General features: G+C 51.1%; 1 protein-coding gene across 4 annotated transcripts in view; it reads left to right on the forward strand.

Annotated features, from left to right (window-relative positions):
- ATG7 (autophagy related 7) overlaps positions 1–13,844 on the forward strand; it is a 274,952-nt gene that overhangs the window by 250,969 nt on the left and 10,139 nt on the right. Inside the window, exon 18 of one of the 4 annotated variants that reach the window (XR_006547240.2) lies at positions 10,482–10,750. The exons of the other annotated variants lie outside the window; for them this stretch is intronic. The gene's annotated coding sequence lies outside the window, so the exon portion shown is untranslated. The remainder of the gene's footprint in view (positions 1–10,481; positions 10,751–13,844) is intronic. 4 annotated transcript variants of the gene reach the window in all.

Here is a 13,844-nt window from a genome sequence, read left to right on the forward strand (position 1 = left end):
ACACGGGGAGGGCGTTTGTGTTCCGTGGAGGCCACCGCCCTCGTTCTCAGGGTAAACATTTGTGTGAGCGCACTTGGTGGGGGGCATCCGGGGAGGCGGACCCCTCACCTCTCCTTCATCAGGCATGGACCAGGTCTGCAGCTAGACCCAGGACCACCCTGCTAGTCTGGGGCTCCATGCCCGGCTCCACCTGTGACCTCAGTTAGGCCTTGGTCTCCCTTCCATGACTGGAGGCGAGTCTGGGGGGACCTGCCATGTGTGAGATCGTCTCCAGCTCTAACATTTTAGAACTCCGATCTTAGATACTCACGATCAGCCCGCGGGGGGTCTCCCTCCAGATGAGACCTCAGATACATACCCTGCTCTTTGCTTCTCCTGGCACCCTCTGTGATCATACTGCTTCCCACTTAAGGTCACTGGCTTAGAGCAGAGCCAGACTCCTCACCATGGATGGGCCCCCCCTCCTCATGGAGCCTCTGCCTTGAGCTCCTCCCACCCTGACCATGGGCTCCGCCATCAGTCCCTGGAGCACGCACGCCTTCAGATCTCTGCACCTGCCATTCCCGCCACCCGGAGCCCCTTCTGTCCACCCGGTGGGCCGGCGCCTTCCCGATTCTCAGATCTCAGCTGAAATGTTGCCTGACAGGGCCTCCTAAGAATCCCTGTCTACGGCAAGCACTCCTCTGCTGCTCTGCCTCTCACTCTGTGTTTATTTACCGCACCTTCGTGGCACTCACGTGTCTTGGAGCTATTTTCTTGGCTCCAGTCGTGTCTCAGTGTCCTGTCGCCTCCACTAGGATGGAGTGTCACACACGTGGAGGCCTCCTGAGGGTGGAGGCTGCACACACACAGCCCAGCAGAGGGCCCGGGACACGGAGGGTGTTCCGTGTTTGTAGAATGGATGAGTGGATGGATGGATTGTTACTGTCATTGTTGTTCAGTCGCTAAGTTGTGTCCGATTCTCTGCAACCCCATAGACTGCAGCATGCCAGGCTTCCCTGTCCTTCACCATCTCCCAGATTTTGTTCAACTTGAGCATCATCAAGTCAGTGATACCATCCAACCATGTCATCCTGTGTCATCCCCTCCTCCTCCTGCCTTCAGTCTTTCCCAGGATCAGGGTCTTTGCCAGTGAGCCAGCTCTTCGCCTCAGGTGGCCAAAGTATTGGAGCTTCAGCTTCAGCACCAGTCCTTCCAGTGAATATTCAGGACTGATATCCTTTAGGATGGACTGGTTGGATGTCCTTGCAGTCCAAGGGACTCTCAAGAGTCTCCAGCACTACAGTTCGAAAGCATCAATTCTTTGGCGCTCAGCCTTCTTTATGGTCCACCTCTCACATACAGACATACTTCCTCCACAGAGAGCATCGGTTTCTTTCCTGATTTCTGAGTCTGAGGCCCCATTCTCCCTCAAGGATCTGAATGCAGCAATGAAGGAGGTGTTACGTAAATCCCACGTCCGTTAGGAAATCCTCAGCCAGGAGCAGAAAGGGCCCGTGCTCCCGTGGCCTCAGCACAGTTGGACTGGGATCGATTTAACGTTTCTTAAGGGCCCGCTTGTCGCCAGGTCCTGGGTGAGTGCTCTCCACCCGTGGCGTGTTTACCTTTGAGAGCTCTTGTGAGGATAACTGTGCACCTGAGTCTCATACACAGTAGGAAACCTTGCCTGAGGTCACAGAGCTTTTGAGTGGGAGAGCCCAGATCTGAACTCGGGAGCACTAACTCTAACTCTACAGAGTTAGATCTAACTCATAATTCTTGTGAGTAAGCAGGTGAAGGAGTGACATCTCTGGAGGAAGCAGCTTTGAGGTACTTTCAGCAGGAAAAGCTTTAATTAGACTCTTCTATGAGATCAATTACTCACAACTTCTAAGAGCTGACCAAGAAACACTCATGATGTGAATGGGGATTTTTTTTTTTTCTCTTTCAGGTTGTTAATTTGTGTTCCCAATAATTTCAGACACATAACAGCACATACTGTGTTACCTGATGTTGGGTACTGTTCTGGGCACTTTCGAGTCTTTGTCACACAGCCCTGTGAAGATGCTGTTTCTGTCTTCATTTTCCAGATGAGAAAACAGTCACAGAAAAATTAGGTAAATTGCCCAAGGTCACCCAGCTAGTAAGTGGGATGTGGTCCCGGAAGTCTGGCGTCAGAGGCCAGGCTCGTTAGCCCCGGGCTAACGCGGGGTGTTGATTGGTGACTAAAGGGGAGGTCCTAGTCAGGCTAAGAGAAGGGCTGCCAACCAGCTGTGGAAGCAAGGACGCTGGGCTGAAGTGATTCTATTACGTTCAGAGTGGCTGGAAAACTACACTGGGTCAGGCGGTTGGGAGACAGTCTGAGTGCTGAAAAGGTGGGAGGGCCCCCCCGGGAGGGCCCCCCCAACCCCTTGGGAACTGCCTACCCTCTGCCTTCTTGGCCATTTTGGAAAAGCCACAGTATTCCTCTTAAATTGTATATCTTGGCAATTATTATAAACATTGGGCTTTCCTGGTGACTCAGATGGTAAAGAATCTGCCTGCAGTATGGGAGACCTGGGTTCAATCCCTGGGTCAGGAAGATTCCCTGGAGGAGGGCATGGCAACCCACTCCAGCATTCTTGCCCGGAGAATCCTGTGGACAGAGGAGCGAGCCTGGTGGGCTACAGTCCATGGGATTGCAGAGTCAGACACGACTGAATGACTAAGCACAGCACAGCATATATTTATATTCTGTGAACGTCCCACCTTTTAGCTTTTTCTGCTGAATTTTAAAATATCAAATGTATTGAGGTTGAATTTACACAGAGTGAAGTGTATGTAAAAGTATACTTCCCTGTGATTTTTGACAAACTTACACGTGTGTACCTACCACCACAGTCAAAATGTGGACGATGTCTAATCACCCCGAAAGGTGAAGATTTCCTCGGGGCCCCTGACACTGAACTCCTACACCACCCACCCCCAGGCAGTCAGGGGTCTGATTTCTGTCAGTCATTACGGATTCCATGTGTATTTCCCAAGATTTCATATAAAGGCAGCCACATTTTTTGTTTTATTTTTTTTAATTTATTTTTACTGAGATATAATGGACATGAAACGTTGTATAAGTTTGTATACAACGTGTTGATTTGAATTTATTTCTTACAGTGTTAGTGTTAGCTAGACCTCCCCCCTTCTCATGTCCCAGAATTTTCATTTGTTTGTGTTGAGAACAATTATGATCTAGCCTCTTAGCAACTTCAAAGTTCATAACACTACCTTTTTGTATCATGCCTGTGCTGTGCGTTAGCTCTTCAGGACCTATTTATCAACTAGTTGCAAGTTTGTACCCTTAAACACCAGCTCCCTAGTTGCTCCAGCCCTCAGCCTCTGGTACCCATCACCCCGTTCTCTGTCCTTACAAGTTTGCCTTTTTTATTCCACCTATGTGATATCACACAGTGTCTGTCTTCCTCCGTGTGGCCCACACCACTGAGCACCATGCCCCCAGGATTTCCCTCTCTCTCGGCTGACTATACTCCACTGTGTGTGTGTCTTTATCTGTTCATCTGTTGACAGGCGCGTAGGTTGTGTTCGTATCTTGCTTGTGAATGACACTGCAGTAAACAGGGGATCGCATGTATCTGTTTGATATCCTGTTTTCATTTCCTTTGGATAGATACCCAGGAGTAGAATCAGTGGATCAGAAAGTAGTTCTCTTCTTTACTTTTTTTTTGAGGAACTACCATAACTGTTTTCCATCCTAAACTGAACCAACTTGTATTCCCACCAACAGTGTACAAGGATTCCCTTTTTTCCACATCCTCACCAACATCGGTTACTTGTCTCTTTGATGCTAGCCATTCTAACAAGTATGAGGTAATACCTCGTTGTGGTTTTGATTTGCATTTCCCTGATGACGAGTGATGTTAAGCATCTTTTCCGGTACCTGTTGGCCGTCTGCATGTCTTTGGACAAATGTCTATTTAGTTCCTCTGCTCATTTTTTAAATCAGATTGCTTAGATTATTGTTTAGTTCTGTGGTGATGGTGGTGGTAGTGGTTGTTACTAAGTTGTATGAGTTCCTTATATATTTTGGATATTAACCCCTTATCTCATATATGATTTGCAAATATTTTCTTCCATTCTCGGGCTCTCCTGGTGGCTCAGACAGTAAAGAATCTGCCTGCAGTGAGGGAGACCCAGGTTCGATCTCTGGGTCAGGAAGATCCCTTGGAGAAGGAAATGGTAACCCACTCTAATATTCTTGCCTGGAGAATTCCTTGGATAGAGGAGCCTGGTGGGTTACAGTCCATGGGGTCACAAAGAGTTGGACACGAATGAGTGACTAATGCTTTCTCTCCCATTTGTAGATTTCCTTTTTATTTCATAGTTTCTTCAGCTCTGCAAAATCTTTTTAGCTTGACGTAGTCCACTTGTTGATTTTTGCTTTCGTTACTTGTGCTTTTGGTATCATATAAAAAGGACCATTGCCAAGACCAATGTCAAGGAGTTTCTTCCATATCAGGTTTTTTGTATCAGGTCTTATGTGTCAATTTTTAATCCCTTTTGAGTTAATTTTTGTGAGTGGTACAAGATAAGGATCCAGTCTCATTTTTCTGCGTGTGGTTTACTGGTTTTCCTAACGCCATTTACTGAAAACACTATCGAGTATTCTTGGCTCCTTTGTCAAGTAGTACCTGACCATAAACCCAGGGGCTTCTTTCTGAGCTGTCTGTGCTGCTCCGTCTGCCTCTGTGTCTGTGTTGATGCCAGTACCGTGCTGGTTTAATTACTGTAGTCTGTGGTGTAGTTTGAAATCAGGGAGTGTGATGGTCCCAGCTCTGTTCTTCCTCAAGATTGCTTTGGCTATCTGGGGGCCTTTTGTGGTTCCATACAAATTTTAGGGTCGTGTTTTGGAATCATATATTGAATACTCTTCTGTGTAGCTTCTTCTGTTCAGTAAATTTTTGAGATTATTCCATTTCCTTGCATGGGTCCGTAGTTTATCCTTTTTTTTTTTTTTTTAATTGCTGAAGAATATCCCATTTTATATCATAATTGTTTATTCACTTATCTATCAATGAGTATTTGTTTCCAGTTTGAGACTATTAAAAATAAAGCTCCGATGTGTGATTGTTGAACAGATCTCCGTGTGGACATGTGTTTCCATTCGTCTGAGTGATTACCTAGAACTGGAATTGCTGGGTTATCATTATAAGTTCATATTTAAGTTTTTGTCAGTATATAGGAGTTTATTTAATTGATATCTGAATTTAGTTCTGTCTTGTGGGGTACATATTTCATTTTTCAGAAGCTGTTGAACTGTGTATCAAAGGTGTATGCCATCTCTTCCATCAGCAAAGCGTGAGAATTCTGTTGTTTTCAACTCTGAAAGCTGGCTTTCCCTTTAATTTTGGCCATTTGGGTGGGTACATGGGTTTTATTTCAGCTTTCTGATGACAGTGGATGTTGACCATCTTCTCATGTATTTAATTACTGTCTGTATTCTTTCATGACACTTCTCTCAAATCTTTTGACCATGTTTCCACTGGGTAATTTATCTTCCTATGATTGAGTCATAAGAGTTCCTTATAGTTTCTGGACAGAGGTCCTTTGTCACTTATCTGTCTGCATCGCATGTGTTTTCTCAGTATCTTTGGCTTGCTTCTTCATTTCTTTAGCATTGTCTTTAAAAGAGAAAAAGCTTTGAATTTTGATGAAATCCGGTCTATTTTTTATTTTATGGTCTATACTTTTGGTATCTTAGGAATTCTTTGCCTACATCTATGTCTCATCAATTAAAGAAGATGCCTTTTGCTTTTACATATATGTCCATGATTCACTTCAGATTCATTTCTGTGTGTGATTTGGGATAAAGCTCAGGTTCATTTTTCTCCATGAGGAGATCTAGCTGTTTGAGCACCGCGTGGTGGGAAGGCGCTGCTTTCCCCACCACGTTCCTTTGGCAGCTTGGTTGAAGGTCGTTTGACCCGTGTATGTGGGGAGGGGACTGTTTCTCGGCTGTGATCCACCCTCATCTCCGGACCACACTCAGGTTCCTGTTCTTTGGTGCCAAGTCCAGGGGGTCCACGTCTGTCTCATCTGTGGCCTCTGCTGGTCCTGCCCAGATGCCAGCACTCAGGAGACTCCTGCAGGGGTTGCACCTGGCCCTATTCTGATGCCCAGGGCACCTGCGTTTGCAGATTTAGTTTCCGAATTCTCCTCTTGGTACCAAGTCGCTTCTCCTGCATCTGTTTAGATGCTGCATTCACCTCACGCTGGAGCTCTGAGCTCACAGGCTTGCCTCCCGCCCGCCTCCCCTTCCCCAGCGTTTGACCCCGAAAGCCCTCTGAGGCAGAGAACAGAAATGCCAGAGCGCCCGCCTTTTTATGGGGCACTCTTCAGAAAGTCTTCTGAGGCCCTGAAAAGAAGAACTACATAATGGAAACCATTTTGCAGCCTCCAGCACAGCCATTTATCTCAATAATCATTTCATTTAAAATGTGGGTCAAACATATAAATCATATCTTGAAAGAAAGTATTTTGGTGCCACAGAAATCGCCCTGTGTTCTTACCACCTAATTTGAAAAATGTGTTTTGAAGTCAGGAAGAAAGCAAACAAGCCTGGGGCCTGGCTGCTTTCCCCCACATGCCCCCTTCCTTCACGTCGTCCCCAGAATAAGTCCCTGCTCCTGCCCAAATGCAGCAGGGAGTCCACACCCTGAAGTTAGTCACTCCCTGCTATTTTAGTCTCCCTCCTTCCAGACGAGGGGTTGGGAACCTGAGGCCGCCGCTCCTTACCCGTCCTCATCCCTGGACCCCACCGACCCCCGCAACAGCGCTCAATTAGGCCCCGTCTTTATGCCATAAAGCCCCCTCAGGGCTCTTAGATGCTGGGCTCCTTTAAGGACATGCCCGGAGGGAGGGAGCCCCCTCTTCCAGGCTGTCTCCCTTCACTCCTCAGCACTTCTGGGAGCGAAAAGCGCAAGAGAGCAGCAGCGCTAGTCCTGGCACCCAGAACCCCGCCCTCACCTCCACACGCCGGGCAGGGGAGGGGGGTCAGGATCCCCTCTCTTCACACCACACATTTTCCCCATCACAGAGGTCACAGGTCAGCCCCATAAAGTGAAAGTGTGAGTTGCTCGGTTGTGTCTGACCGTATGGGGTGTACCGTGCCAGGCTCCTCTGTCCATGGGGATTTTCCAGGCAAGAATAGTCAGTGGGTAGGCGTGCCCTTCTCCAGGGGATCTTCCCAACCCAGGGATCAAACACAGGTCTCCCACACTGCAGGTGAACTCTCTACCATTTGAGCTTCCCGAGTATTATAAAAAAAAATGCTCAAATCGAGAATGAAACTCACACCCATGATTTTCACTACACAATCTGCTTTCTGCTTCTGGCTCTTTTTTTTCCCCTGCAAGCCCCAGGGTCAGACTAAGCATACAGTTTTATTTTCTCCTTTCATTTCAGACACTTCTGATCATTTTATCGTATCATTAAAACTTGCCTGAAAGCATGTTTACCACCTGCCTGATCCTCCCTCTGGTGCTGGACCAGGCTCTCTGGATGCCCTCCTCCCCCGGGGTGTGTGTGAGGGGGAAGGACTAGGACAGCAGCCCCAGCCAGCGGTTTCTCTTTTCTGGCCCAAGGGGTGGCTTGAGCCCCCTGCCCACCGTGGGCTGTACCTTCTGCCCGCCCACCCACGTCCTTCTTCCCCCAGCGCCGGAGCAGCCCCGAGAAGGTGGATGCCAGCCTGGGGGACTGTCAGCGGGTGGTGGTGTTGAGTTCTGTGCCTCCAGCCTGGGTACCACTCACAGCAGCCTCTTCTCTCCGCTTCCCACCCAAGCCTCCTTTGAGAGGACGGGCCCCCGGCCCCCCTCCAGGGCCCCCTCCTGTCCCTTGTCTGTGTCCCATGTCTGCTGTGTTCTCTGTACCTGGAGCAGGAAGGTGAGGACCAGCCAGGCGACCCCGGCACTCGCGAGGGCCGGCCCAGCATGCTGGCTCTTTTCTCTGGATCTTGGTTCTGGGGTGTAAGGCTATTCTCATCACCTCTTGTCACCTGGAGCCCAGAGCACCTGTGTGGGGGTTGGGGGGACAGAGGCCCCCAGAGGTGCCGTGTGGCCCAGGCTGTGCCCAAGTCCTGCCTCGCCCCTCTGTGGGCTTTGATCAGCTGTGGGGGCTGCAGCCGGACAGAGTCGTCCCCCAACCCCGGGGAGAGTCCCCGCTCCTGCTGCCACTGCAGCCAGCTCTTTTGGATTTCCTTCCTGTTTAGCTCACCCCACAGCATGGGGCTTCCCTGGTGGCTCAGACGATAAAGCGTTTGCCTGCAATGCAGGAGACAGGGTTCCATCCCTGGGATGGGAAGATTACCTGGAGAAGGAAATGGCAACCCACTCCAAGTACTCTTGCCTGGAAAATCCCATGGATGGACCCTGGTAGACTACAGTCCGTGGGGTCGCAAAGAGTCGGACACGACTGAGCGACTTCACTTTCACAGCATGGAATAGAGATCCCTGAGCTGTATAGTAGGTTCTTACTGAAAGTGAAAGTCTGCTCAAGTCATGTCCGACTCTTTGCGACCCCATGGACTACACAGTCCATGGAATTCTCCAGGCCAGAATACTAGAGTGGGTAGCCTTTCCCTTCTCCAGTGGATCTTCCTGACCCAGGAATCGAACCGGGGTCTCCTGCATTACAGGTGGATTCTTTACCATCTGAGCTACCAGGGAAGCCCTCAGGTTCTCATTAGTTATCTGTTTTATACACATTATCAGTCCCTTTGACCGTCACCTGCCGGTGTATGCAGTGAAGTCCTTATTCGCAGCCTACCAGGTGCCTTGGCCACCACAGTTTCTTTCTAGTAAAACCTAGTCTCCTTCCTGGAACCAAGGGGCAGTGCCCAGAGGGCCCCTGAATCTGGTGCCCGTGGGGAAGGCAAAGGGGGAGGCTGCTGAGAAGTTTAGCCTCGGACACTCCCGAGTTCTGAGTTCCGCGAGTTCTAGCCGCGCCTCCTCCAGCCTGAATTTGGGGTCAGGGTTCCCCGGGAAGAGGGTCAGGCTTTAATTCCTCCCCACATCTGGCGCCCAGCAGAGGCCAGGTGAGAGGAGGTTTGAGTGTTCGGGCTGAGGCTGGAGTGGCAGGAGGTTGTCTTTCAGAAGGGGAGGCACCAGGGTGGGGTGCCCCAGGGGGCGTGCACATCCCGGAGGAGGGGGCCTGCAGGGTCATTTCATCTCCCTGAAGGAGGGCAAAAGGCAGGTGGACGGAGGTGGGTGAGGGGCTGGGATGGTCCGTGACACGCCAGCCCGGCTGTCCCATGCGGGCGTGGGGTCCCCTGCGGGGGCCCTCCCCCTCCGCCCTGGCCTCCTGCCTGAACCCGCAGCCCTCCCTCTCCCATCTGTTGTCCCTGAGGACATCGTCTGCTCCACCAGCAGCCTAGGCAGTTCCCACCAGTCGCCCCTGTCTGAGGGGCGGAAGGGTCTTCAGCTTTCGACCCCAGGGTGCACCCGGGGAAACCGTGTGTGCGCTGTGCACTCAGATGCTGGGCTGACTGTGAAAGAGAGGGCAGGGTTATCCCTTGGTGTGACTGGAGCACTGGATGGGAACCCAGGACCTGCCTGAGCCTCTACCTGGCGCCCCTCCCCAGGGGCGTGTGCTGCGAAGCACCGCACAGCAGTTGGGTTAGCCCCCAACTGCTGTTCACACACAGCTTCATCCCCGGCCAGGACTAAGCCCACTTCCAGGCCTCTGGGAGCCCACAAGCAAGAGCTGCCCACCACTCCGCACCCCCAGGGCCTGGCATAGGGCCCGCTGGGGGCTCCCAGGGAGGGGATGAGGCATCAGTGGCCTGGTCTCAAAGGTGGCTCCACTGCCCGCCTGCCTGCAGGAGCGCCCGCAGCCCTGCCGCACCAGCCCGTGCGCCTGGGAGCCAAGCGCTTCACCTGCCAGGATGCCCGGCAAAGCAGTGGGCTGAGGGCTAAAAAAAGGCAGTTGTATATTGGCGTGGAGCCGATTAACAAGGTTGTGATGATTCACGTGCATAGCAGAGTGACTCAGCCATACATGTGTCCATTCTCCCCAAACTCCGCTCCCATCCAGGCTGCCACACAACACTGAGCAGAGTTCCCCGTGCTATCCCGCAGGCCCTTGCTGGTTATCCGTTTTAAGTATAGCCGTGTGTACATGTCCAGCCCAAACTCCCCAGCTGTCCCTTCCCTCCAGTCCTCCCCGCTGGCACCTTCCCTCCGGTCCTCCCCGCTGGCACCTTCCCTCCAGTCCTTCCCGCTGGCACCTTCCCTCCAGTCCTTCCCGCTGGCACCTTCCCTCCAGTCCTTCCCGCTGGCACCTTCCCTCCAGTCCTCCCCACTGGCACCTTCCCTCCAGTCCTCCCCACTGGCACCTTCCCTCCAGTCCACCCCCTGGCACCTTCCCTCCAGTCCTCCCCCTGGTAACCATAAGTTTGTTCTCTGTGAGTGTGTTTCTGTTTTGTAGATAAATTCATTTGTGTAATTTCCTTTTAGATTTCACGTATAAGGGATGTCGCATGATCTCTCTCCTCCGTCTGCCTGACTTCGCTCAGTGTGACACTCTCCAGGTCCCTCCGTGTGGCTGCAGGCAGCGTTATCACATTGTTTCTAATGGCTGAGAGGCATTTCATTGTGTACGCGTGCATCCTCTTCATCCGTTCCTCTGTCAGCGGGCCTCTAGGGCGCTTCCACGTCTTGCTGCTGGAAGCGCGCCGCTGCAAGCACTGGGGTGCATGTACCCTTTTAGCCATGTTTTTCCCCAGGTATGTGCCCAGGAGTGGGATCGCAGGGTCATGGGGTGGCTCTCTCTGTGCTTTTTTTTTTTTTTTATGGAACCTCCATACTGTTCTCCTTAGTGGCCACAGCAACTTATATTCCTAGCAACCACGTAGGAGGCTTGACAGACCCTTTCTTTACTGCTTGATGCTTGGGTGTTCTGTTCACACCCGACATTCCCCTCTCCTTTCTCTGCTGTGGAAGAGTGGTTCCGTTCCCGGAGCAGACGGTTCTGAATCTTGTTCATTCAGAACCTACGTATTGGGCCAGGCCCTCCAGCAGGGCTGGGAGCACAGGGGTCCCACAGGCCGGGCCCTGCCCTCAGGAGCGCCCAGTCCTCTGGGGAGTCAGGCAGAGGCACAGACTAAAACACAGAGCTGAGGATGGGGGATGCTGAGGCTGGTAAGCAGGGAACCCTCCCTGGCCCCCCAGCCCCCCAGCCTCCACAGGTCTCGTGAGAGAAGTCCTGGCCACCTGGACAGGCAGGAAATGAAGGGGCCCCCTGCCCTCCTTCCGTCTGTGCAGGACCACCGTGTGCGCGAGGGAATGACTGAATGGATGGCTGTTAGCACGAGCCACGTGGATCCATGATGGGACCTTCCTTCTCCCCCCAAGTGGACAGAACCCTGGCTCAACCCCTGCTGGGGAAGCGCTGTCCAGTGACCCCCCTCGCCACCCCCAACCCCCTCATCTTCCCAGTGGGAAGACTCGTGCCTCCGAGGGTGCCAGCCAGGGGGTGTGGGGAGCAGGGCTGCACAGAGAGAGCCACAGGTTTTTATTTTTAATCTTAAGAAAAATAGAAACTCTAAAACTAGGTTTCAAAAACTGTGGCCTATTTTAAATGTTTACATTGAACAAATGAATACTTTTAACACACGCACAAATATAATTGTGCCATTTACGGGATAATTACAGTGTTTACCAAAGAAAAACCCTAGTCTGCGGGCTCCAGGCAGTGTGGTCCAGAAATGGGACACAAGTTTGAAACCGCGTGACGAACGGCCCCTTGAAACGCGTCCGTGTCTCCGGGAGAGTGGACCAGGAGACCTGGAGCCCTCCGGTGCGTGTGGTCCAGCGTGCGCCCTGATGGTTGGACGGCTCCCCTTCCCCAGATTGGGTGTCCCCCTCCCGCCCACACCCCTACACTGGCCTGCGGGCAGCAGCACCTCCTCTGGGCGGGCTGTCCCTGCTGCAGGATGACAGCTAGGGGACAGGACGACCCCCCCACCCCTGTCAGAGACCGCCCAGGCCCCCCAGCTGGCCGGAGCACAGGCTGCAGCCGGTCCTCTCCCAGGGGGGCCGGAACAATGCAGGCTCAGCTTTCTGAACAGGGTCGGGGGCCAGAGCGGGGAGCCCAGGGATCCAGGGCGCCCCGCCTGGCCTTTCCTCTGCCCTGGGCTGGCCATGCTTCCTGTGCCTGCTGTTGGCCGTGGGGCTTCTCACTGCATGCCCGCCTAACAGGATGGGAGTCCAGGCACACGCTTCTGTCCCTTTCTGTAGAAGGAATTTCGCTCAGCAGTAAGGACATGGTGAAATAAAGCAGGAAGAGCCTCCACTCTCTTAGTGGCTCGGCCTCTGTGGTGGGTTACAGAAGTCCCTCTGCACTTGAGGGAACTCCGTGTGAAAGGGGACGGTCTCCCCAATGTCCTCAGACTCTCAAGAAGATGGAGTGTAGGCAGGTGTTTGGCCAAATAATACTCCACCGCAGGGAGGGGCCCCGTTTTCCACTGACCACTCGGTGGACATTTGGGTGGTTTCTTTCACTGTTATGAATAGTGCTGTGAACATTCATGCTCTACTGTTGGTGTGGAAGTGGACTTTCATTTCTCTTGGGTTTACACCCAGGAGTAGGGTTTCTGGGTGATTTGGGAACTGTCTGACGAGCTGCTGAACTGCTTTCCAAAGAAGCCTCACCGTCTTGCGTTCAGTTTCCGCAAGCCTTTGCCAACACTGGCTACTGCCTGGCTGATTGATTAAAGCCAGCCTAATGGGTGACTGGAATAGGTGAGTTTAACTCAGATGACCATTATATCTACTACTGCGGGCAGGAATCCCTCAGAAGAAATGGAGTAGCCATCATGGTCAACAGAAGAGTCCGAAATGCAGTACTTGGATGCAATCTCAAAAACAACAGAATGATCTCTGTTCGTTTCCAAGGCAAACCATTTAATATCACAGTAATCCAAGTCTATGCCCCAACCAGTAACACTGAAGAAGCTGAACGGTTCTATGAAGACCTACAAGATCTTCTAGAACTAACACCCAAAAAAGATGTCCTTTTCATTATAGGGGACTGGAATGCAAAAGTAGGAAGTCAAGAAACACCTGGAGTAACAGGCAAATTTGGCCTTGAAATATGGAATGAAGCAGAGCAAAGACTAATAGAGTTTTGCCAAGAAAATGCACTGGTCATAGCAAACACCCTCTTCCAACAACACAAGAGAAGACTCTACACATGGACATCACCATATGGTCAACACCGAAATCAGATTGATTATATTCTTTGCAGCCAAAGATGGAGAAGCTCTATACAGTCAGCAAAAACAAGACCAGGAGCTGACTGTGGCTCAGACCATGAACTCCTTATTGCCAAATTCAGACTTAAATTGAAGACAGTAGGGAAAACCACTAGACCATTCAGGTATGACCTAAATCAAATCCCTTATGATTATACAGTGGAAGTGAGAAATAGATTTAAGGACCTAGATCTGATAGAGTGCCTGATGAACTATAGAATGAGGTTCGTGACATTGTATAGGAGACAGGGATCAAGACCATCCCCATGGAAAATAAATGCAAAAAAGCAAAATGGCTGTCTGGGGAGGCCTTACAAATAGCTGTGAAAAGAAGAGAAGAGAAAAGCAAAGGAGAAAAGGAAAGATATAAGCATCTGAATGCAGAGTTCCAAAGAATAGCAAGAAGAGATAAGAAAGCCTTCTTCAGCGATCAATGCAAAGAAATAGAGGAAAACGACAGAATGGGAAAGACTAGAGATCTCTTCAAGAAAATTAGAGATACCAAGGGGACATTTCATGCAAAGATGGGCTTGATAAAGGACAGAAATGGTATGGACCTAACAGA

Source organism: Bubalus bubalis, chromosome 21 (assembly GCF_019923935.1).
Source record: "Bubalus bubalis isolate 160015118507 breed Murrah chromosome 21, NDDB_SH_1, whole genome shotgun sequence".
NCBI classification, from domain to species: Eukaryota; Metazoa; Chordata; class Mammalia; order Artiodactyla; family Bovidae; genus Bubalus; species Bubalus bubalis.